The following is a 25,775-nucleotide window of genomic DNA, read 5'->3' on the forward strand; positions in this document are numbered from 1 at the left end:
CCCTCATTTCAGCACCGTCTCCCCATTCAAATCTTCCGCTGCTGGAGGCTTCGGTAATCTGCGTGAGCCCAAGTGCTCCCAAAGATGGGCGGTTCTGTATTGCGCATGCGAGAGAGAAAACTTCCGAAGCCTCCTGTGGTGGTGAGAGCAGTCTGCTAACGGGGAAGACATCGCTGGAACGAGGGGACCAGGACAAGAGCGGGAAGGCTCTATAGGACCTAGAGTCTTCCCTCTCCCTAGGAAAGTATCTGTTTTTTTTAATTTGCCTTCAGACTCCCTTTAAAGCTGTGTTCCCACTTGAGCTGAGAAAGGAAATGTTTTGATTGTTATCCACCTCTTGTTAAAACTATTCTCATTTCCTTCATATGGTAAGAAATCACCTCAATGGGGAATAGATAGGACTAAAAGTCCTGAAGGTCTTAAAGTCTAAAGGTGCCCATACTGGACCATGAGACACATCTGGTCAGATACGAATCCATTGCCTACCTACCCATACACAACAGACTGATTCCCAATACATTTCTGCATAAGCCGGGAGTTGCGCCAGAGGCACAGTTGAGAATTGAGAATTTACACTGCACACTGGCACTAAGGGAAAGGGGGAACATTTCATGGGGGGGGGAGGGAGTCAGCGGCCAGGGGTCTGTCGCTATACCGAACGCTGCTGCCGTTGCGCACCACATTGGACCAAAGTATGCTTGATAAAGAAATGACACTGATTTCGGCCCGAAATGGATTAAATAATTGGTCGGGCATGCTTGTTGCGGCATCAATTCTCATCCGATTTCATAAAATTATTAATCGGATGGTCGACTGGGACTTAAAATTGCTAGAAGTATGAGCAACTTAACGGATGTTCTCACATTACCCACTGTAGAAGAAAGGAGTTTACCTTCAAAGTGAGATTCATTGGTCCATATGCAATTCCCTTTTTCACCTGAGTTTTCTCCTAGGTGATATTTCCACCACTTGTCATAAAATTCCTTTTAGGCCACCAGCAAGCAAAAAAATACTCAAAATAAAATTGATGGTACTTTTTCACCAATATTTGGGTACTTTTTCAATTGTAAAATGCTGAAAAATTAGTTTAAAGAGAAGATGAAAATGATCTCCTAGGAGAGAACTTAGGTGAAAAAGTTAATTGCATATAGCCCATTATGTTTTACCTACTACTCCTCCCTTTCATGGTAGCTTTGCACTAATGATCTAATCTACCAAACCCTTAAGCAGCCCATACACTCAGCCGATTTTCTGGCCGACCGATCGATCCCGATCGATCGATCGATCGATTGCAAATCGTTTGGCCAATCGACCGATCGACGGCCGATTTCGATCGATTTCGATGGATTTCCATCGAACTTGCAGGGTGGAAAATTTAGGTCGATCTGATGAGATTGCTTATCAGTTTGCATTGGCCTTAATGGAAATCTGATGGCAAAAAAATGCCATCAGATCGAATTTCAATAGATTTCAAACTGAAATCTATTGGAATTCTATCCTGGTAAAAAATGTTCTAAAAACGCATCAGATAGATCATCAGATGCATTTCTTATCTATCTGCTGCCAATCTGACGAGTGTATGGGCACCTTTAATTTAGATACAGTTAGGATTTTTCTTTAATTGGCTGGAAGGAATTCTGCCTAATGGGGGTCTTTGAAAGAGAGAATGGGGATTTGTGCAGCTCCTAGTTAAGCAGATGACCTGCTGTAGGGCTGCCAGGGCGCTGCATGATCCGTTTTATCCCGTGCCACATCCATTACCGTACATTAGATGTGCAGTGACACAACAAGTTCCCTCCTGCCCCAAGCCTAAGATTAGTATTCACAACAGCAGGATTTCTGACACAGACCTCTGCCAAATCTCTGCTTACATGCCGCGGATTAATATGGGCTTGGATGAAGCACTGGTAACAATGCTGCCCTCATCCACCTGCTCTTCATGTGCTCAGATTAAAGCAGCGCTGATACCATCCTATCTGACGGACATTCTAGCAAATCCACTACAGCACAGTTTAATCTTTTACTATACTTGTAGGTCGGTCATTTCCAATCTCAGTATTTGTCTAATCACATCGCTTTGTCCACCAGAGAACATTTAAAATATCAAATTACTTTAACTGTAAAATGTGGCAACTGTATTGAATGGATATGCACTGCTGCTTTTACAGAATGGTACAATGTACCCAAAATAAAAATGTTTTAGGAATGAATCACCTCACCACACAGCCAGCTCTGTAAGGTGTTGGCTCCGATAGATACCCACCTTCCCTACTGCTGCTCTCCAGAAACCTCGGCCTCCTATGCAAATACTGAAATCTCTGGGCTGTGGTATTTACACATTACACCTTACGCATTACACCTTGCAATCACAAGACGCTTCTAGCCATAGGCAGTACCCAACTTGGAGCTGCAGGAACACATCTGCACACAACCAAGGCTAGCCATAGGAGGGTGTGCATGTATAGTGACCAGCTAGATCTCCATTCAGAGAATTATTTGTGATTGTCTTGGTAAAGAATCTAGAATGAGTACAGTACAGATGTTCCATGACAACGCTGGCAGCCCTTGAGGGCTGGAACCCACAAGGGCGATTTTTTTGAACGTTTAGGGAGGGTTTGAGCCCTTTTCTCTAATATAAGTGGGTCTGTTCTAAGCAGTTCCTTTTTGTTGGGCGGTAACAGAACCTGAAGGCAGGATACCCGTAGGTGATGTTTATATGGATAGATCCTGTTTTGGGGGCCTTTGTGACGCCTTTTTAGGTATTGGTCTCACCATTTTGCTCGAATCCTGGATGTCTCTAACCATATGTGTGAGTTCGTTATGTTGTATTAGTTTTATCGAAAAGTCTACTTATCCTGTTCTCTGTTCATTGCCTAATGATATTGTATAATTTACAGATGAATGATTTTTACTGTTCATGCTGTAACAATACCTGCTTACTCCTTTTCTTTTTAATAAAAATTTATTGAACTCTGAAAACGCTAGCGTTTTGTAAAAACACTCAGCTAATGTAAATGGATGGGGCAACTTCCACTGGAGCGATTGCAATTAGAAAAATCACAAACGCAGGACATGCAGCATTTTGGGAGCGTTAGTGCTTCAATGTTAAGTATATAATCGCTGGCGTAATCGCTCATCAAAACCTGCACTGAGCGATTTTGCAAGCGTTTTGAAGTTACTGCACACTGTAACAAAATTGAAAGGACCAATCAGACTTTAAAACGCTAATCGCTACACAACCGCTGGCAAATTGATACACTTTTTAAAAGCGCTCCCTAAAACGCTCATGAAATCGCTTACAAACTGCTCATACAAAACGCTAGCGATTGCGATTAGCGATAGCGTTTTGTAGTGGGTTCCAGGCCTTATACAGCGCTGACATCCTCTGCAGCATTTTTAAGTGTCTATAGTCCTGTAACTAACCAGAGGGGCTCACAAGCTTATCCCTACCATAGTCTTAATGTGCCCAACGGATTTGGGAAAACGACCGATCATTCTCTGATCAGACTGATCGAATCCTACCACATCAATTTTCAATAGATTTCAGCAAAAACATCTATTTAAGAAATGTTTTAAACCACATTGATGCACTGCTCTGTGTAGTGCAAAATTATGGCCCAGCCATCAATCACTGTTTTTGCTCCACCCCTGATCGGCATAAATCTTCCGCCCTGCGCGGTCAATACTTCTGATCAATTTTAGACCAAAACCATCAAAATCTGACACTTTGGTGAAACAGATTTCTGGCAGATGCGATCAGTGCGAATGAATCTGCTGAGAATCTAACTGAAAAATTGATGCATGTATGGAAGGAAGAAGTTTTAAACCAGGATGATACAATTTATTGGCTAACTAAAAATGAATAAGAATAAGCAAGCTTTCGGATGTAAGCCCAACGAAGGCTGCAAGGCCGAAAGCTTGCTTATTCTTATTCATTTTTAGCTAGCCAATAAATGGTATCATCCTGATTTAAAACTTCTTGCTTTTACTGATGGCTAACATGGTACAATACCCTACTGCTACTAGTATGGAAGGAAGTATTTTATCAGTATTTTATCTTGTGAGATGTGGGTGGAAACTAGAATTCCAGGAGTAGGACATACAGTACAAACACAATGCACATAATTGTAGGGGTTTTGTTAACTTGCTCGTTGTTTCACTTTAAAGTAAACCCCCAAAGAAAAAACACAGTTGAGACATATAGGTGGACTGATTCCAGGGCCGGTTCTAGACTTTTTGCTGCCTGAGGCAAACTTGTGAAGATGTTCCCCACCCCCTGATTTGGAATGATCACACAGCACCCGAAATTTAGTCTGCTTCATTTAATGTTCTCACATGACATGCTGCAGCTCAACACAATAGAACACTGGCTGGCTTATGAGTCTGTGACAAACAAACTGCTCACCCTCAGCCACTCTATTCCTCCTCAGTCAGGACAGCAGTGCCACATCCTCCCTTCTGCTGTGCAAGTCAAATGAAACCCTGCTCCTCTCCTGCCTCCCACCTCCTCACTCACTGTCAGACTCCTCCCACAGCACAACTAGCTGCTTTTCCCCAATGATGACCTCTTCACCTCGCTCTGCTCTCGCTTCTCCTCCTACTCACTGCATGCTGTTAGTGTAAACACCGTACAAACATGCTGCCCCTGTAATCTCTGCCGCCTGATGCAAATGTTTCACCCTGTTTCATGAGAGAACCGGCCTTGACTGATGCCATAGCACATGTACATTTTACTGCGGTATCAGAGTAGGGTGAAATTATACCTTTTATAGATTACATTGGAGAGCTTTCCAGATAGCGCAGTTACTCTATACCTAGCGGGGAGACCTGAGATGTTTTAGAATCTACTCAGGAAATTGGAGACAAATGACACCTTTCATTAGCTAATTCAATCCAAATCAATTTACCAATTAGCAGCTGCATGTGTCACATAGGATCCTCACTGAGGGATTAAACTAATTGAAAAAAATGCTTTTAAAACAAACCTGAAGTTAAGAAACCCATACACTGGGTCAAATTCCCGCCGATACACTGCAGATTCAATCACTGTGATCAAATCTGCTGTGAAATCTTTAACGCAAACGTTGACATCGGTCCCGATAGAAAATTTTGCTCGATCGCTGGCGGGTCAGGTGCGTGTCGCTTGCGGCGTTCGATTCGGCGGTGACCGACGCAGCATAACGGCAGCAATACATCATCTGTCCGGCTGGCGAGATTCCCTGGGGTCCATGCTGTCTCACTTTCTTCTCCGTCTCCTCTTTACTTCCTGTCGCGTCCTGTGACTAGCCGAAGTTCAAACAGTAGAGCGCCCTCCAGGACGCGAAAGGAAGGGAAGAGGGGAAGAAGTGAGAGACACCACGGATCCCGAGGACTCGCGCTGGCTGGACAGGTAATGCATTGCTGCTGGCTGGGAAAGCCGAATAGGGGGAGGCCAGGGGACGGCAAGCAGTGGCTCCATGGGTTCTGAATAGATTTCATGCTTAAATCGATTCAAACCTGTGTGCAGTGTATGGGAAAAATTAGATCTCTCTTTGATCAGATTAGATCAGAGAGGGATCTAACTTTTGATCGATCTAGTGGCCATCTATTAGTGTATGGTCACATAGCAGCTAGCATTGGTATTCCCTTTTAAAAATGCAAATTGCCCAATTTATATGCTGATCTTTTGGATACCCTAGATTGTATAACATATGTCAGGCTAATGCAATGCTATGGGGGATTTTTTTTAAATCACATCGCTCAAGTGGGATCACACCCATAGCATTACATTAGCAAGAGTTTTCAAATCACAAAGCGCTCAGAAAATCACTCCTAGTGGGTTTCTGGCCTAAGAAGAATTCAAGATGGATGCAGCCAATGGAAGCAGAGAATACCAGATCTGTACATTTAACCTGTTGCTGACCCATGCTATTTAAAGTGAGCCTAAACTCTTGTACAGCAGACAAGGAAAATTGATATAATTGATTAGAAAGTCACTCTGTATGTGTTTAGAGAAAGGGGTCTGTGTAATTACCACTTATCAGCATGTAGTCACCTAATGTAAATCAGGGCTGTCAGCTGTGTCTTAGTGGTGCCACTGTGTGCCCTTGTTCTGTGCCAATATGTAAACATTGAAGGAAGTAAACACTGTAGGTTTATTGTTGCAGTTGTACCTCAGAAAGGTTTTGCTTTAAAAGGTTATTCTGCTATTCCTTATCTTTTATTGCAGAGATAAAATTCTAAGTTGAGGTTAAATTTACATTTTGTTTACAGCCTCTTATCTCTGCCAAGACATAGATAGATTTCAAAAGTCCAGCTCCCATGTGCCTTCAAAAAAACAACAACAAAAACTGAAGACAATATTTCTAGTGGAAAATTGGGATTGTAAGACAGTCTCCAGCTTTCAGTCTGGAGCACAGACATAATTCAGGAACAATGACAACACAGCAGACATGGCCCAGTACAGAGACAGTAACGTTTGGGATGGGCTGGGGCACACATAGCACTCTCCTGATCTGTCTCCTTAGTGGAGAAAGGTTTCCCCCCCCCCCCCCCACCCTGAGCCTGGTTCAAGATTACCACCAAAGAGGTTAAGAGGGATATGAAGGCTGACATACAGTATTTATTAAACATTTGGAGCCAGAGCCTTCTGTCATGCTGCCTCTACCCTTTGAAACGCCTTGCCACAGCTGATCAAGACCGCTCTAACCCTGGAGCCATTTAAATAAAAACTGAAAAAGCCACCTGTTTAGTCTGTCCTCTGAAACACATCACAAACCGCAACTATGTACTGATATGAAACACGCCTATAAGCCTTGGCTCCTATGGGAGAAAAGCATTTCACAAATGTTTTGTTGTCTATCTTTAGAATAATCAGCTCACTTATGACTTACAGGCAAGCAGTATGTTTAAAGCAAGTCAGTAATCAAATATTCACACTCCTCACACTTCAGGCTTCCTTCTGCTTAAAATACTCCAAAAGTACGGTATGTAGTGGTATGATTACGTCCAGATTTTAGGGTCTAAAAGTGGTGCAATTTTTACACAAGCATTTAGATGCTAACAACAGGAAAAAAAAAAAAAGATCTGCAGCAGCTCCTGCATAAAACTCACTCAGGCTCGGGATTACCGCTCTGAGCTGCAGATTTCCATCCCGAGCCGGACTCGGGATTACCGCTAATGGCCCATACTCACGGGCTACAATTGTCGCCGCAACCACATGGCACGCGAGTGTTGCGGCGACAGGTCGCCCGTGAGTATGAGGCGCGCACTCCGAACCGTCGCTCGTGGCTGCTGTCGCCAGGCGATTGGCGCGGTCAATCGCACAGCGACAGTTGCCGCCAGGCGATTGGCGCGGTCAATCGCATAGCGACAGTTGCGGCGGCAACTTCCCCGCAATTGTTGCTAGTCCGCGTGTGTATGCGGACTAGCGATAGCAACCAATAGAGAATTCACGGTGCTTCCGGCGGGGGAGAGGAATGTCGGTGACAGCTTCCGTCGCTTCACTAATCCCTGTTCCGCGTGTGTGCTGTCGTGTGCTACAAAAGTAGCCCGTGAGTATGGGCCATAAGAAGGTTAATCGATAATGCAAATATATTGAAAGAGGCAATCAGTGGCATCTTCATCAAAGCCATTAGTGGCAATCTTTCCCCTTTTTTTGCCATCTTCTCCATTTCTACCTTGCGAAGTTCCCAGTAGAGCGCATTCAATTTGAATATAAGGCAAATGCCATATGAAATCCTGAATATCATAGAATGTCAGGTTCTAAAATAAAACGTTCACCACAACTGTATATATATAATACACTATTGTGTTCTGATAAAGCCAACGGCATGTTAAATGCCATGATGTAGCTACAAGTCTGCATCATCACAGCGTAATTCAAAAGTCGCTATCCTGCAAAAATAATACAGCTTATGTTCACCTAAACCACAACGTAACAACAAAACAGCAAATAAATTAAACAAAATTTTATTAAAACTAAAGGCAACAAGATTCCAAGTGGAAAATTGGGATTGTAAGACATTCTCCAGTTTTCAGTCTGGAGTACAGACATCATTCAATAGCAATGACAACACACAGCAGACATGGCCCAGTACAGAGAGAGTTAAGTTGGTGACAGGCTGACGCACACATAGCACTCTCCCGATCTGTCTCCGTCTTGGAGAAAGGGAGGTTAACATAGTATGAAGTCATTATGAAAACATTCCTGAAACACAAACACAATAACTATGGCTGGGGGCGTGTGTACAAAAGCAACAGTGATTACATGTGCCAGCCAGACAGGGTTCACTGCAGCGGCACCCACTCTGCTTTATAAAGAATCAGACTGACCATAGGTGATTCCAAACCTGGTCAGATCACATGACAATCATATGTCCAAGCAGTACAAGCACACACTGCTGCATGTTCTTTGGTGGTAATGATTGAAGAGGTTATAAAATATATTCTGATTATTACTGTTCTTGTTCTGGCAATAATGTGAGAAACAACTGATCTGCTGCATGCTTGCTCAGGGTCTATTGCTGAAAGTATTAGAGGCAGAGGATCAGCAGGACAGCCAGGCAACTGGTATTGCTTAAAAGGAAATAAATATGGCAGCCTCCATATGCTTCTCTGCTCGGGTTCACAGCTCCCCTGCTTATACCAGACTATAATCCCTCCTGAGCAGCGACCCTGCTTGTTATGTTTGTGTTTCTGGGTTGTGACATCTATCAGTATTATCTATATGAATGTGCATTGCAGCCTGCTCAGTCTCTGGCTCCTCGATTTCCTGGGCAGCTTTCCCTTGCACTGTCTGCCACAGAGTATCCATTTCATTCTTGTCATTCCTCCTGTGCAGTAAAGGCAGGTTACTTGGTATTCATTGTGCGGATACCTGGCCCAGTGGCTCTCTGTCTCAGTTACTAGCCTTTATCTGCCACTCAGGTGACCCTTACAAGAAATAGCTGCAATAGTTGGATTTTGCCTTACCGTTCTGCTAGCTAATCCATACTGATTTTAGTAAAAGGTGATTTTCACAAATTACTTTTTAAAGAATGGTCACATGGAGAAACTTACAATTGTTTTTTTGACGTTCCACTATTGCTTAGCCCTACCATGGTCCTGGAAGTTGACACCCTCCCTACTGATTTCCATTCAGTCACTTTAAATGCTGCTGATTAGAAATATGTAAACAAACAAGTAAACATTGGGTTAAAAGGATGTCTATGTGTCTCAGAGACACTATTGCAATCAGAATTGCAGCAGCCTCTCCCATGACAGTGAAGATTAATCATATTAGGTTCACTCTCTGGTTGGCCAAGAGCTCTGGCCATTTAGGGCATTTCTTCACATCAATACTAAACAATAAGAAGTACAGTGTACCTGCTAATGGCTGGCCACTTTACATACAAAACTTTGCTTACTAAGTGCTGCCCAGGATGTAGAAACAAGGAGGGGGGGGGGGACTCCAACACGGCGAGGCTCCACCCAGAGGATAAACACTAGAGGCCAAATTCTAAAGGCACTATGACATGTACCTTTCATGAGCACTAGAGGCCTCTGGTGTTCAGCCTCTGTTTGTTACATGATACACAGCTCCCTAGGAGAGAAGAGACAGCGAACAGCGCCCGGCATGGATGGAGAGAAGATACTCGCTAGTGAATAGAGAAGAGTAAGCTCTGCTGGCAACACTTGCACGTAGGTTGTCCGCCAATCAAACGCTGCTGCCGCCGAACTCCCGATCCACCGACAATCGAGCAATATTTTCCATCTGGCGCGATAAGGCATATATCGATTAAATAGGTATAGTTTGCGGTACCAATTTCTAGTTGATTCAATCAGAGTAATTGAATCTGCCGGATATCAAGAGGAATCATCAATACATGTATGGCCACCTTTAGGCACGGAGCCAAACAGCTCCTCTGTACACAGATCATGGATACACAGCTGCACAATGCTACCACAACCAATCATTATGGGAGATACAGTATTTATCCAGTGTGTATTTATGCAGCTTAAAGTGCGATTGTCAGCCACAAAATCAAATTCCATTTACCCACATGTCCTGTGTTTATTAGGTAGTCTAAATGCAGTCTGTTTTGCATGCATACCACCAATATAATCCTAAATGCTTCTGCTGTAATGAATCTTATCTCTTTTAGCCTGGCTCTATTGTGGTACATTGTCAAGAAGAGGGAAGCTTGTTATCTTCCCCTCCCACATTCTTGCTCCTTACTGATTGGCTAGGATCAGTTCAGTGTGACATGAGGCTAATGCTGGGAATACACGTTTCGTTTTTGCCTTCGTTTTAGCCTTCGATTCGTTCGGTAAACGGATCGAGTGTTGAAAACGTATGTGAAAATAGTCATAATCTCATTATAGTTTCGATTAATAGACCCCAAAAACGAACGACTAGTGATCGAACATGTTTGATATTATCTCTCTTTATCCATCTAATCGAGCCATTGGTAGGCTTGATGGCTGTTCAGATCAATTATATATTCGTTTATGCCGTCCGTCCCTGTACTACGTTTCGTTTCTTTGCAGCCTTCGATCATTGGAAAAACGAAACCATCAGAATCGAAAAAAAAACCGAAACCGTGGGTGGTGATATTAACCGTACGGTCGATTATTTCAGGATCGAAAAGGACAAAAGGCACAATCGAAACGAAGGTTTAAACGAAGGCAAAAACGAAACGTGTATTCCCAGCATTAGAAGGGAAATACACCTCACACCTCTGCAGAAGCTGCTGAAATACTATGCTGTGCTCACATGTGTTTACAAAGCAAACTAGATATGACTGTGCAGTTTCTAGGCGAAAAAAATAAAGAGTAAGGCTGGTTTCACAGTGGGACGTTACAGGCGCACGTTAGAGCAGCCTGTAACGCACCCCACCGCAGAGCAATGAAAAATCAATGGGCTGTTCACAGTGCCCACGTTGCGTTACATAGTAACGCTGCGCCACCAGACAACTTACTGCATGCAGTACTTTCTGCTTGCACATGCTCAGTAACGTTGGGCAGGAGCGGAGAGCGGCCAGGCACATGGCTAATTAATTTTCACTGCACTCAGTAACGTGCAGTGTTTACTTCCTGGAGCGGCCGCTCTGTGCAGCGATTGGCCGGCGGGACCACGTGATGCCGCATGCGCACAAGAGTACGCATCATGGCATCACGGACGCCAGAGTGAGCTGCACAATGCGGCTCACTCTGACGTCCAAAGCAGGGAGCACCAGGCGTTGCGTTAGGGGCATGTTATGCGACCATCCTGGTGTGAAACCACCCTAAAGGAGGAAATTACTTCAGGATTGGCTTCAGCCAGAGGCAGTAAAGATGGAAAATGCCTGGAACAGTTTTCCCTTCGTTTACTATATAAAATTAACTGAAATCAAAATGTGGACAGTAGAATACATGTTATGTAAGTAGATCAAGTATTTATCTACTTATAGATGTGTTTTTGTTCTCTGGGCTAGTATGGCTGTCCCTGCTGCTTTAAGGCTGCAAGTGCCTGTTGGTTTCACTAGTAACGCATAATTTACCTATTCACGTCAATGGAAATAAAAGGGGAAGTCCCAAAATGCCCTCATTACAGCTTCATTAGCTGTAATGTAGTGATGAGCTGATACTAGAAATGCCAGAAACTCATCACTGCTCCAAGCTATGTAGTCCAGAAAGACCTCTGTTATAGATAAAGACATTAGTCAGCTGGAAAACACTGTGTGTAAATGGATACAGCAGGTCTATAGGGAGGTGCAAAAATGATAAGCAGTGAGGTCATGCAGGTTATGTTAACAGAAAATACATACAGTGCACATTTACGGGAATTTCTGTACATAAAAAAAGCCACATATGTTTTCAATTGCATCCTCTGCTATGACAGTTATACACAGATTGCTGCAGGATTTGTTTAACCTGACCCTTTTTGGAAAGAAGTGATGACATGACAGATTCAGAGGCCCTGTGCAGAATCAGGATATGCTCCGTACGTCGCTAATAACAGTTCTGAAGAACAACAACTTATTCATCACTTTGTTCTGGTTGCTGAGCTGCAGGGTAGAGTGAACTCATTGTTTACAGGGCAAATGCAAAACTACAGACCACCAATTCTTAAAAAGTAAAAAAAAATCAACACAGCAGATGATCAGGTTTTACACCCACCTTAACACAACATTGTAGTTGCTGAATTTTAAAAACAAACATTGTTCAGTGTAAATTACTTTTAGCACTGCATTTTCAGATCTGACATCAAATCGCACATATTGCTTTTCAATGGCAATATGCAACTTAGTTTTCTGGCCGCGGTTGACGTGTGTAACAACAGCCGATTTCCTGCCACATAAATCGCAACGCACGTACGATTCCCATAGACTGCTAGAAGGAGCCGGCAGTCTATGGTGGAAAGTGCATGTGCAACGACGTGCAAAGGATGTGAAAAAATGTCCAAGGGAAAACGCCTGTGTTTTCTGCAGACAAGTGTGGCTTTCTCTGCGACTGTGCCTCTCACATAGTAGCTCTGTGTAACCTCAGATCTGTGTTCTGAGGTGACAAGAGCTGTTGTGAGGGGTAACACAATTTGGGAGTAGTCCATGTTAGTTTGGGTGCTGTTGTAGGTGCCCATGTAAAACGCTGCTAATATTGGCTATAACAGTACATTTGGGTGCCAAAGTCGCCCGAAAAAAATAGTGGCTGGTGGACCGGCCCACTATAGAAACCGCTGCTATAAATATAAAAATAGAGAGCGCTTTACATGTTCAGAATCACTGTTCAGCTGTAGCTAAGCATCGTCTTCTGTTTATTGGAAGAAGGAGGAGCAATGAGAGGCACCCGAGCGAGTAGCATCTTGTGGTGTAGAAGACAAAAGGAGATGCTGCACTTGGTTTTCATTGGCTGTGGCAGTAGATTGACCGAAAACAATTGTCTCACTTAAGAATTATCTAGTGTGTATGAAGCTTTAGAGAGTAGTAGGTGCTTCCTTTAAATGTATCTGCCTTTCAATAAAAGTTGCAAACTACCAAAAAACAAACTATTTTTAAAAAGACTCTGTAACAACATTTTCAGCCTTATTTCTTCTATTCTATAAGTTCCTATACCTGCTCTAACGTGCTCTAGATTACTGCAGCCTTTTCCAGTTGCACTATCTCCGTAATACTGTATATATAATCTTCTTTTCTTTGTCAAGCTTTGTCGACCCAGAGAGTAATGGGCTGCCTCTGTAGTAATGAATACAAGTTATGCACGCCCCCTGCAGGCTCTGTGTGCTTTGTTTACTCCTCACTCTCTGCTCTCAGTTTCAGTTGTCTGTGATGCAGTTTGTGAGGCTGAAGGGGTAGGAAGATGCCTGTCACATGCTGACAAACTGTGAGAATCCCAGACTGGAGTGCAGATAATTCACTATGTAATAAAAACTTGTAGTACACTGTAACAATATATATATTGGCAGGCGTTGGCTCCACCCACTTTTCCTAACCCTAACATACAATTACTCAATTACTTAATGACCAAGTGTGTGAGCTTTGTGGCCTTTGGCATCAATAATTATGCATTGAAATAAAATAAATCTGATTGGCTGTGGCTCCACCCCTTTACTGAATTTGAACCCTAATCACTCAATGGCCAACTGTATCAGGTACAGGGTAAATATTACCCCTTGAAAATCAATAGGTGGATTTTGATTGGCTTTTGTAGGCTCCACTCACTTTTCTGAATATTAATCCCAGTCACCCAGTGACCAACTGCGCAAAGTTTGAGAACCCTGCCATTAACAGTGAAAGAATGGCTGCAGTTTACATTTTCCCAATGAAATTTGTATTTTTCTCCGCCCACTGATGTCCCGACATTGCTTGGGTATGTATTTGGCTGGTGTTGTCTCCGCCCACTTTTTCTAACCCTAACACACAATTACTCAATGACCAAGTTTGTGAGCTTTGCGGTCTTTGGCATCAATAATTTGAATTGAAATGAAACAAATCTGATTGTCTGCTTGTGGCTCCACCCCTTTTTTCTAAATTTGAACCCCAGTGACCCAATGACCAACTGTACCAGGTTTGAGGCTTGCGCCATTAACAGTGCAAGAATGGCAGCAATGGAATATTCCCCTTAAAAATCAATAGGTGCCATGAACCATACTGCAATAGCCCTCTTTTTTCTGTCATTGGAGGATACCCATGCACCACCTTTTACTTTTACTACTAGAGGTTACTTTATATAATAGCTTCATATATGAGGAACTCTTGTGTTTTTGGCTTCTTTTCTTTCCCTTCCCTCTCTCTCTTTCTTTTCCTCAGGGGCTAGACCCTCCTGATTCTCTCCTCTGGCTTTCCTCTGTCTCTTAAGAGAGTATTATTTATCGGTTAACTATACTAGTTAAATGTTAATATATTTCCTGATTTTTTACATTTTTTTAAGTCTTTATAATCAGCAGAGAAAATATATTGCATTTTTTTTTCTAATGTTGAATCCTTCCTCTAAAAACTCCACTTAACGCATTTGAAATATGCTATATGCCAGACACTCTCAGTACTGTTATGTATGTCTTGTTCTTGTTTCAATAAAAAGCTTTATTACAAAAAAAAAATTCAATAGGTAAATTTTGATTGGCTTTTGTAGGTTCCACCCACTTTTCTGAATAATAATCCCAGTCACCTCAGTATTCAACTGTGCAAAGTTTGATAACCCTACCATTAACAGTGTAAGAATGGCTGCTGTTTACATTTTCCCAGTGAAATTTGTCTGGCTGCACCCACTTTTCCTAACTCTAACACACAATTAATCAATTAATCACCAAGTTTGTGAGCTTTGTGGTGTTTGGCATCAATAATTTGCATTGGAATGAAACAAATCTGATTGGCTGTTTGTGGCTCCACCCCCTTTCTCAATTTGAACTCTAGTCACCTCATGATCAACTGTACCAGGTTTGAGGCTTGTGCCATTAACAGTGCAAGAATTGCAGCAATGTAAATATTCCCCTTGAAAATCAATAGGTGTATTAGGATTGGCTTTTATAGGCTCCACCCACTTTTCTGAATATATTAATCCTAGTTACCCAGCGGCCAACTGTGCAAAGTTTGAGCACCCTGCCATTAACAGTGTAAGAATGGCTGCAGTTTACATTTTCCCAGTTAAATTTGTATTTGTCTCCGCCCACTTTTTGGTTATGGGAATAAAAAGTATCCTACTTTAAAAAGTATCCTATTAAAAGCCAGGATCGCGTCAGAAATGGCAAATAGGGATCCAGGAGGTCACAGTGACTCGATTGGTATGTTTTTTTTATAGCACAAATCGGACAGTACAGATTCCCTTTAAGACATTCAGGCCACTTAGATTTCTCAGTGTTCTCAAGACTTGGCAGGCATTAGTAAATGGGGGAAAATAAATGATTATTTTTTTCAACAATGGAAGACAAGGACAAATTTCTTCCATACTCTATTTGGAGAGGCCAAGCCCCTTCCTATATTCCTGCATTTCCTGCCGCAGCTGTTGCTCTTTCAGCACTATTGCTGCCGCTACCTCAGCTGTTGCCTCTGATAGGCAGCCTCTCCCCATGGTACTGAAACATCCACTCAGCCAGGCAGGTCAGCTCTGCTAAACCACCACAGAGAGATACAACTCATATTCCCGTTCATGGCAATTTCATAAACTGCAGCAATTATCCTCATAGCCAACACATGTGACTGCCTCTTAGGACAATTTTCTCATAATAAGCAGTCTGGATTGAAAAATTTAACTGTGGTCAGTTTCAAATATTTTTTTCAAAGAGGCTAATTGTAGGTTTCATCAATGAAATGGGTATTAGGTTACTTGACTAAGGCAGGAATAAATGCTCGCCAATAAAATACCATTATTAGTCATCAGAGGCTCACAGTCAAGTGTTTGTGCTTTTAAAGTTGTAAATGCAACATATAAAGTCTTTTTTTGTATTATAATGCTTTAAAGGGAACCCGAGGTGAGAGGGATATGGAGACTGCCATTTATTTCCGTGTAAACAATGCCAGTTGCCTGGCAGCCCTGTTAATCTTCTGGCATAATTAGCGTCTGAATCAAAACCCTGGAACAAGCATATGGCTAATCCAGTAAAACCTGAGTCAGAGTACCTGATCTGCCTATGCTTGCTCAGGGTCTATGGCTAAGGGTCCATTTCCACTTGAGCCGCACGCGTCTGCGAGATGCGCGGCGGCACTTCCGGGTCTGCAGGTACACAGACTAATTCCACCACACGGCTATGGAATTCGCACCAATTCGGATGGAAATGCCGGCTGAATCGCAAGTGATTTGGCCGGCGGTGCCATTGTTACCTATGGAAGAGTTTCCCCGTGCGATTTGCCTGCGGGGAAACTCTACGGATTTGTCGTGGAAACCGCGCAAGTGGAAACGGGCCCTAAAAGTATTAAGAGACACAGGATCAGGAGGACAGCCAAGCAACTGGTATTGTTTGAAAGGAAATAAATATGGCAGCCTCCATATACCTCTCACCTTAGGAGGACACCCGAGGTGAAAATAAACTGCTGAAATAAACAATTGTATCTATCTTCCTTCTCCTAAAAAAATGACTTTTTAAGATATTCCACAGTTTTATTTTATATTTATGTCTACTTTTCAAGTTTTTACCGTTTTATTGTTTTTGCTCAATGACACATTCATTGAAGTATGCCAGAGCTAAAATTTATGAACTATTGACCCATTTTAATTCTTTCCTGCTCTCAGAAGCAATTTTCTGCTAGGAAAGTGTTTTATAGTTGTAATTTTAGTGAGGGCCACACTGTAGTCTGAACCAGTCCTGACAGGAACTGCCACTTACATACCTGATATTTAACTCTTTCAGGCAGAAAAAAAAAAAGGAACAAAGCAGTTATTTGTGTGCTAGGCACTGTACATACACATGTCTATATCATCATGTCACATGCCATCTTGGGTATCCTTTAAAAACAAACAAAATCCTTTACACTCCATCAGGGGTGGAACCCACAGGATCGCTTTTGGCAGCGCTGCGGTACGCTAGCACTTTGCCAAAATGCTGGGCTAATGTTAATGGATGGGGCAACTTCCACAGGAGCGTTTGTGTTTCTCAGAAACGCAAACACAGGACGTGAAGCATTTTGGGAGCGTTAGCGCTTCAATGTAAAGTATTGAAACGCTAGCGGAAAAGCTCAGCAAAACCTAAACTGAGCGGTTTTGCTAGCGTTTTGCGGTACAGCACACTGTAACAAAATGAAAAATAATTCACAGGACCAATCAGGATAAAAACACAAAACGCAAAAAGCTACGGAACCGCTGAGCAAAAAAATACAATGTTGCAAAACGCAACCGAAAACGTGCATGAATTCGCTTGCAAACCGCTCAGAAAAAACGCTCGCTAGCGGTTGCATTTCGCGTTTGCTGATTTCAGTGGATTCCAGGCCTCAAGGTGTTGGTGGTCAGGTAGATCTGTGAATACACAGTGCTGAATGACGATTTTCTCATGTGCTCTTTCAATAGCTTGCAACAGGAGGTCAAGGCCTCTAGGTCTACTGTGCATTCATCAGAGCTGTGGCATCGGAGTCGAAGCAATTTTTGGGTACCTGGAGTCAGGGTCGGGAACAAATGCACCGAATCCGACTCCTAATGAATTTAAACTGTAATTAAAATAGAAAATATGATAAAATGTTCTATTTCTCAGATAATAGTCATCATAAATAATTTATATATACACAATAATAGCTGTGCTTAGTCCACAAAAATGAAATAAACCAATCAAAATTAGTTACTTGTGCTGCTTCAATAAAGCAGTCCCAGTATTTTTAAAATCAGATATACCGTATTTTTCGGACCATAAGACGCACCTAGGTTTTGTGGACAAAAATCTGAAAAAAAAAATATATACATGGCACAGGGGTGTCTTATGGACTTTTTGCCCCAATCCCCCCAAATTATTATGGCTCCCTTGTACATTTTAGGTCCCCCTTGTGCCTTTTGTGTCCCTCCTTTTCCTCCTCAGTCCTTCCTTTGTCCTCCTATGTTCGTCCTGTGCCCCCCATGTCCTTCCTGCGTTCGTCCTGTGTCCCCTTCTCTGTCATGTGGCCTGTTGCTGCATCTCCCATGGCCGCCTTCAGATGTCTGCCGGCCAATCAAGTCCTCGCTCCAGGAGGCCTCTGCTTCCATATTCTTCCTTTAGATGCCAGCCAATCATGTGGGGTGCTGTCAATCATGGCCGCTGCAGCGGCCCAACACGCTGGCCCCTGCTGTCACTCTTCCTCCTGGCCTGATGCTTCTGTACAGCGGCGTCGGTGCATGCTTTCCACTAAGTCTCCTCTGCCAGAGGGCTGCCTCGCTCTTCTTGAAATGCCCATTTTGAGTGGCTGGCAGTCTTGGTCAGAAACGCTGACCCATATGCCGCCCCCCGCACCAGCGCGTTCGATCGCTGTTCCTCCCGGCTTCTGCCTCTATGTGTTCCTATCAGACGCCGCCAGCCAATCAGGAGGGGCTCGATGGTCTTGAGGGCGGGAGCAGGCTCTGGCAGAGGGCAGCACTCTGGCAGAGGAGACTTAGTGGAAAGCACGCACCGACGCCACTGTACAGAAGCATCAGGCCAGGAGGAAGAGTGACAGCAGGGGTCAGCATGTCGGGCCACTGCAGCAGCCATGATTGACAGCGCCCCACATGATTGGCTGGCATCTAAAGGAAGAATATGGAAGCCGAGGCCACCTGGACATTACCTTTAAAGTGAGTGACACGCTGGCGCATTGGTGCAGTGGGTGGCAGGGGTTAGCGTGTCTGACCGCTGTTTTTGTGGGTCCCTGGTGCTGGTCCCGATTATTACATTCGGACCATAAGACGCACATACTTTTTCCCCACACTTTTGAGGGAGAAAAAGTGCATCCTATGGTCCAAAAAATACGGTATATAATTGATTGTGACTATACAGTATATATGATGTGTACACAGGAATCTCTTATATATGTTACGGCCAGAACCCGAAGTTTGGCCACTTCTAGTTCTGGCCGGCCACTTCGGGTTCTGGCCGGCCAATGCGCGAAGTGGCCGCTGCGCTGCGGCCAATGTGAGGAATGGAATGAATCCTGTAACATTCATGTATATTCTGGCCCCAGCGCAGCGGCCAAACCTATCGCAACTTAGTTATTTTAATGAAATTAAGCCGGCGGCTTTTTCTCTGCCTCTTTCTCTCTCCTCCCCCCCCCCCCCCCCCCGCCTCTCTCTCCTTCTCTTATTATTGGCAGCACTACGTGTCCCCCTCCAGAGTCGTTCGTCGCACCAGGGAAGCCTGCCGTTCCTGCAGAGCGGGGTGCTGGCAGAAGCGATGTCTGCAGCCTCCCCGCTCTGCTCTCCCTGGCGCGACGAACGACTCTGAAGGGGGGACACGTAGTGCTGCCAATAATAAGAGAAGGAGAGAGAGGCGGGGAGAGGAAGGAGAGAGAGAGAGGCAGAGAAAAAGCCGGCGGCTTCATCTGTTTCATTGAAGCCGGCTTAATTTCATTAAAATAACTAAGTTGCGATACGTTTGGCCGCTGCGCTGCGGTCAGAAGATACATGAATGTTACAGGATTCATTCCATTCCTCACATTGGCCGCAGCGCAGCGGCCACTTCGCGCATTGGCCGGCCAGAACCCGAAGTGGCCGGCCAGAACTAGAAGTGGCCAAACTTCGGGTTCTGGCCGTAACATATATACTAAATACCATCTATGCTGTAAGTATAAAGCCTGATGTGTAGCCGTGTCACTAATAGAGATGGTTAATGAGATGGAAATAATTCTGCGCTGATGCTGTTTTATGCAAATTTATGCACTCCCTTTGCTCATGAAATCAAATAATTTGATATGTTTTTAAAATTTGTTTTGATGACTACAAATTAAAGGTTCCCGGAGACGGATGAAAAGAAAAGTTTTATACATACCTGGGGCTTCCTCCAGCCTCCTTCAGGCTAATCAGTCCCTCGCTGTCCTCCTCCACCACCTGGAACTTTTGCTACGAGTCCCGGTAATTCAGCCAGTCAGCGCAAGGTGTGTGATTCAGACACTACTGCAGACAAACAGATCAGCAAGACAACCAAGCAACTGTTATTGTTTAACCTCCCTGGCGGTATGCAGTTTCAGAGGCTGTGTCCGCCGGGAGGAGTTTTTGTAGCAAAATGTGTTTTATATCGGTTAGCTAGCACTTAGCTAGCTAACTATGTGCCCAAAGCCCCGCCGCACCATTTAGCACCCCCCGATCGCCGCCGGCAATACGTACCCCTCTGCGATCCCGCGAGAGCCGCAGCTTCCCATTGAGCTTCACTCGTCGCTATGACGACGATCAGAGATGACATCATCCGCAGTCCCGATTGCCGCCATAGCGAGGCCTGGAGCTGATTGGGAGGCAGCACCATCGCGGGATCCCTGGGGAGTACGTATTACGGCGGCGATCGCAGGGGAGAGGAGGCACTTGGGGAACATAGTTAGCTAGCTAAGTGCTAGCTAACAGATATAAAACACATTTTGCTACAAAAAAATCCTCCCGGGTCCATGTGATCCCCTGCAGCAGCTAACCCGAGCGTAGAGGTTAAAGGGAAATAAACGTGGCAGCCCCCACATTCCCCTCACTGCAGGTTTCCTTTAAAATCCTAGTTCAGGCTTACATATTTATTAATAAATATAACAATTAGCAATGCACACATTTTTATGCATTGCACCTAAACTACAGTAGTTCTGCATTATTGATGTTTATTATCTGGCTGGATGGGTTTGCAATTCTGTCTTCCTCTTCCCAGGTGGAAGGTGGATGAGGTCAGGTGATGGCTCTGAGCTGAGGAAGCACCTCCCACTCTCCTGACAACTTTATACTTTGGGAAAGTCAGTCACATGACCCAGAGATCATGCACAAAAGGGATTTCTCTGGAATGGCTGCATGAAATATGAAAACTGTAAAGTAATGGCACAGGCTCCTGTTTTCTGTGAGGGTGAAGTAGGGCACATCCCTGGCAATCCCACCTTCTCAGGAATAAAGCATTGAGCTTGACTGAAAAAAAAAATCAAACCTAGGCTGTCACTATTAACCTGAACACAGATAAGCTTTGGGGAAGCCAATACAGACATGAAGATGCCCAATTTGACCTAACATGGATAGTGTATGTGGCTACATGAATACACTGTGTGGCTATAGTCTGACATCTCTACAAAGGACAGGGGACAGAAGAGATTTTATTCTGCTTTTCCAAGGCAGTATAAGGGCCCTTCCACTCTCAAAATCAAGACCGCAAGCGCAATCACGGTGCGCTCATTATTTTAATTTGTTTTCAAGTATTTCACCACAATTCTGGGTGCGATCGGCTGGCGAAATTATGATTCCCTACATGAAAAAGAAAAACCGTGGGAAGCATTTTCAAATGGGAGATTGCAAAGCAAATCACAAAACACCACCTTTGCTGTGTGATTTTCATGCTCTCCAATTAACTTAACCTAATTGCAAATGCAGGCAAATTGCAGCATGCATTATGTTTGCGAATGGGTTACACATGGATTGGATCGCTCTGTACTGGGCACTGCAATTACTATGTTAATCACAGAGCCCTTTCAATCGGCTAAATGCATGCGCTTTGTACCTGGGGTCGAAGCACATGCAATGTTGAAGGGCCCCATCAGCTTGCAGGTCTGTTACTGCAGGCTCTCTGCACTGTACCCCTGTAACTGAACTATATACAGTACTTCTGGACACTGCTCCAAGCACTGATGCAACGTGAATGGAACAGTGGAGATTGTAGCTTTGGTCTCTAGTGTGTCAGTGCCAGGAGTAGGCATGATCAATGAGATGCAAATATTTCCAAGTTCATGCAGATTTATGTAAATTTTTATGCAAATATATGCAGCTTGAAAATGGACCAATCAAGTACCACCCTGGATTAAATTAATTGGTCCATTTTCAAGCTGTGTAGATTTGCATAAAAATTTACATAAATCTGCATGAACATGGAAATATTTGCATCTCATTGATAATTTCTAGCCAGGAGTCTGTGGCTAAAAGCTGTGTAGAGCAGCACTGGATCTGGGCATCAGGGCTGTTTCACACTAGGAGCTGTTCCGTCCATTTTGACGGAACACACCGAGGATGCAATTATAAAAGGTAACAAGATTTATTAACTTTCATGTTACCTTTCACATTAGGCAAAGCGTGCCAGAGCATTACATTGTAGCAGATACCAGATACATTGCATCTGGGAGCTTTTAAGCGTTTACCGTCAGGTGAATTAGAACTAGCGCTGCTGATACGCATCGAACTGCAACTTCCCGACGTCATGCTGTAATTCATAACGCGTGAACGAAATCGGGTTCGTACATGCATTAGTTAGTGTGAGTCCTCAGTGATCCTGCAGGCTGATATTCAAATAGGAAAGAGGCAAGTATAATCTTCCCAGTCTCTCTTTCTGCGGTTTATAACCCATGCTTGTTGGAAACTGACTTAATTTACTGTCAATAATACAATTTCACTATCATTGAACTAAACTATAGCATGCTAAAAAAAGTGTCCATTGTACATAATCCTGATTAAAGCAGTAGGATCAGCCATACCATGCTAGGGGGAAAAAAACACATATATAAGTAGATAAATACTTGATCTACTTACATAACACATGTATTATACTGTCCACATTTTGATTTCAGTGAATGTTATATAGAAAATGACGAGAATTCTGTTAGTGGTGGGGGCCATGTCTTTTGCCCACAGTTAAGGCTAACTCGTGATGTCATTTCTGCCCTTTACTTTTTTTTCTTGTCTCCCCCAATCGCTGAGTCGCCTCAGTCTTGCTTGTAAACACAAGTGAGTAGGGGAATAGGTTTCAGATAAGCAGCTGGCAGGGAAATAAAGGAAACAGGAGGAATACATTATAGATAAAAAGAACCCCCAGCATGCAATCCTTTGGCACAGACTACTAAAGGGCCAGTGCTCCTTAAAGGACTTACGAGGCCTGTTTTCTAAAAAAAAATAAAAAAGTTAGATACCAGTGTCAGTTTGTAAGGCACGGAGGATGCCGTCCGCGCCCTCCGTGCCGTTCCGCCGGGTTCAATATCCCCCCGAACGTCCCCCGACCGCACGGCCCGGGTCGGGCTCTCCAGCCTTCACAAAGATGGCCGCGGCTGCGCAGTCCGCAATGCCGCGAGTGCGGCTATGCAGCCCTAAGGCCAACCTCTCGATCCATGTAACAGGCTGTTTCCTGTAGCGTGGATCGGGGGTTGGCCTTAGAGCTGCGCAGCCGCACTCGCGACTATGCGGACTGCGCAGCCGTGGCCAGCTCCGGCGGCCATCTTTGTGAAGGCTGGAGAGCCTGACTCGGGCCGTGCGGTCGGGGGACATTCGGGGGGATATTGAGCGGCGGGGACCTGGTGGAACGGCACGGAGGGCGCGGACGGCGTGCTCCGTGCCTTAAAAACTGACACAGGTATCTAACTTTTTTTTTTTATAGAAAAGAGGCCTCGTAAGTCCTTTAAGTATGTGATAACTAGAGATGTTGCGAACTGTTCGCTCGGCGAACATCTCTGGGGCTTTTACTACTTCCGGGTCGCTCTGACCCGGAGTAGTACGCCTGCGCTGCCCGGCGAAGCACGTCCTAGATCGCGCTCCTGTTGCCGGGCACTCTCTGCGCATGTGTGTGACGTCGTTCATGACGTCACGCACATGCGCAGAGAGTGCCCGGCAACAGGAGCGCGATCTAGGACGCGCTTCGCCGGGCAGCGCAGGCGTACTGCTCCGGGTCAGAGCGACCCGGAAGTAGTAAAAGCCCCATGTATCCAGAGATGTTCGCTGGCGAACGGTTCAGGAACCGTTCGCTACATCTCTAGTGATAACTCCAAATCATAACAGCAGAAAAAGTTTTGAACGCAGGATTAGCATCTTTATCACTTAATATACTCAGACCAGTTGTTGTTGAAATTTGATTTTTATGGTGACGATACCGCTTTAACAGAGCGACATCCAGATCAGTGTGAAAGCCATAACATATAGTGCACATATGCATAAAGCTTGCCATGTGTCTCCTAGTCATCGTAATGATTATAACAGGTGCCCTGTCGCATGATATAAAGCACGGTTTTAATCATCTTTGTGACTAAAGCCGGGAAAATCAGGAAATAAAAGTGAAATACCTTTCCTGGCAAGGATCACTGTTTCCTATTTGACACAATAATCATTCCCTAAAGAAATCTGCTTAGCAGGTTATAAAAGTTCCCTGATGCAGAAATGTGGGCAGAGTTGTGCATATAAGTAGAATTGCAGCTGGGCATAACATCTATAAGAATGCCTGCAACTGCTCTGCTTCTATCAACAGCTTGCTAGCCATTTACTAACTGGGGAATTCACTTTAATGGAAACTAAACTCATTAACATATTAAATATGTAGAAAACATCAATTTAAACCAAAAGTACTGTCCATTTATTATTTTTTAAATTTGCATTTGAAAGAGAACAACTTAAAAATATATACACACTTACGTTAACCTTTTGCCACCTTTACTATTATTTTAAATTAAACATTGACAACTACTAATTAAACTATATTGTGGGTATAGATTCTAACATAACGGCCACAAAAAACAAGGACCCTGTTCCAGTGTATAAACTGTGGCAGTCAGGAATTTGGGAGTTGAAGGCGTGTGTCAATCTAATTTAGGAAATCTAAAAGGGAAAAAAATAGTTTAACTTACCTGAGGGCTTCTTGCAGCCCCCTGGAGTCATCCTGTGCCCGCGCTGTCCTTCTGAAGTTTCTGAGACAGTAGTAATGGAAAACATTACTACTTGCTCCGACACCTCCACGGACGGGACCTAGGAGTCTTGTCTCAGCCAACCATCGTCTAATGCAGGGCCGGCAGCCAATCCAAGAGGGGGCATTGTAGCCCCCATGTCACGCATTAAGATTGGGGGCGGAAGTAATAGTAGCCTGAGTGTTCCGATGCATTGTCTGTCCATGCTACACTGCACCAGCTGGGGAAGGGAAGTTATTCTGGGCCTCAACCCATGCTGCTCCATGCAGTGAAAACATGCCTCCTCATTGACTGCCATGCCCAGCTACCCAGCAGGCAGTCTCCCATCCTCCTCCTCCTGGCCTGGATCAGACGGCCTGATGATTGGATCAGGTGATTGAAAGCTACAGGAGGTGGTGAGTGGGGAGGACTTTGCGGACGCCCACAATAGCGATGTGGTGGGACACTTTAGCGCCGGTCCGAACTGTATTATTCGGTTCATAAGACACACTGACTCCCTGCCCCCCCCCCACCTCCAACACACTTTTGGGGGAGAAAAAGGGCGTCTTATGGTCTGAAAAATACGCTACTTTGACAGTACTTCCACCCCTAATTTTTGCTATTTTTTTTCAAGTACTGAAAAGTTGTTATAAACAGAAGATTAAAAAAGATAGGGGCAATAGTCTATTATACAGCAGAAAAAAAAAAATCTTGATCACAACCATTAAAGGCCCAATGTGTTTTGTGAACAAAGTTCACTTCTTCAAGACAGAAGTTGTAAACTAGATCTATTTGCTGCAGGTTCTGTGCCAAGCGTAGATTGGACCCCTAGCTGTGTGATACTCCTGTTTATTGCCTGATGAAGCGGGATTGTGCTCGTGAAACGCATTGCCAGTTGTCTCTAGGAGTATGTGAATAAATTGTTATTACCTTAACCACTTGCCGACCGCACGCTTATACCGTGCGTCGGCAAAGTGGCAGCTGCAGGACCAGCGACGCAGTTCTGCGTCGCCAGCTGCAGGCTGATTAATCAGGAAGCAGCCGCTCGCGCGAGCAGCTGCTTCCTGTCAATTCAAGGCGGGGGGCTCCGTGAATAGCCTGCGGGCCGCCGATGGC

General features: G+C 44.2%; 1 protein-coding gene across 1 annotated transcript in view; it reads right to left on the reverse strand.

Annotated features, from left to right (window-relative positions):
* The window catches only part of SMTNL2 (smoothelin like 2), a 163,285-nt gene that overhangs the window by 1,792 nt on the left and 135,718 nt on the right, over positions 1 to 25,775 (reverse strand). The gene's annotated exons all lie outside the window — the stretch shown is intronic.

This window comes from Hyperolius riggenbachi, chromosome 2 (genome assembly GCF_040937935.1).
Source record: "Hyperolius riggenbachi isolate aHypRig1 chromosome 2, aHypRig1.pri, whole genome shotgun sequence".
In the NCBI taxonomy this organism is placed as follows: Eukaryota; Metazoa; Chordata; class Amphibia; order Anura; family Hyperoliidae; genus Hyperolius; species Hyperolius riggenbachi.